Source organism: Saprolegnia parasitica, assembly GCF_000151545.1.
Source record: "Saprolegnia parasitica CBS 223.65 unplaced genomic scaffold supercont2.43, whole genome shotgun sequence".
Taxonomy (NCBI): domain Eukaryota; phylum Oomycota; class Saprolegniomycetes; order Saprolegniales; family Saprolegniaceae; genus Saprolegnia; species Saprolegnia parasitica.
This window is the reverse complement of record NW_012156437.1, coordinates 177,586-178,601: the sequence shown is the minus strand read 5'-3', so window position 1 is coordinate 178,601 and position 1,016 is coordinate 177,586.

Genomic DNA, 1,016 nt, shown 5'->3' with positions numbered 1-1,016 from the left:
GGGCGGAGGCTCGAGCACACGCCTTGGGGCTTGTTGGGCTTGGGCAGGCAGATCAGCGTCCCGTGCCGAGCTGAATCGGCTGTCCTTTGGTAAAACCGTCGTTGAGCAGCTGTGCGAGGGGCGTGGCGATGAGGTCGGCGGCGGCCTTGAGAACTTCGGCCGGCATGGTGTCTGGGCCGCAGGCGCGGTTGTTGCGGAGCTTCTTGATCGCGTCGTAGAGTTCGACGGGCGTAATGGGCTGGTCGAGCGGTCGGGCAGTCGTGTCGGGCTGTACGGTGGCGTTGGTCGAGCTGGCGAACTGGGCCTGGAAGTGAGCGGTCACATGCTTGGCTGTCTCCTTCGTGTCCATGATGATGTGGCTGTGCTGGTCCTTGAGGCGAAACTTGGACGTGGGGCGCCGGAGCGTGGCCTTGACGGCGGCGAACATCTGCGAGGTAGGGCCCAAGTCTTCGATCTCTTTGACGAGGGCGTCGGCTTCAGCGTTGGCAAGGTCGCGGCAGCGCATGCGGATCCTATGCATGACTAGGTTGCGTTCGATGCGGAGGTCTCGGGTAGCGGCGGGGTCGGCGGTCTTCATGTTGTCGATGCGTAGGCGCAGCGCCTTCTGGTCACGAGCCAGAGACGCCAGGATGGCGTCGTCGTACCTGTAGCGGCTCGTGGTCTCAATAATTGTATATACCGGTAACTCAGTTCATATCTCACAACAACAAGCAACACATCTCACAACAACAAACAACACACGGCGCCGTCGCCGCTGGTCCACGAACAACCGCTTTGGTCCAACCAGTTTCTCCCGGTAGATAGCTGTAGTTACATAGAAAAGACCACAAGATGGCACACTCGATACGCCCGGACGATGGCCAAGATCGGGATCACTCAAGCCCAGCACGTCCACGCCTTGATGCTCGCCGCCGCCCCGACGGAGACGCTCGCGACAAGAACTCAACGCCTCATCCACGCGGTGACGACAGAGTGCCGCGGCCGCGACCTCGGCCCACACGTGATACCGAACGACA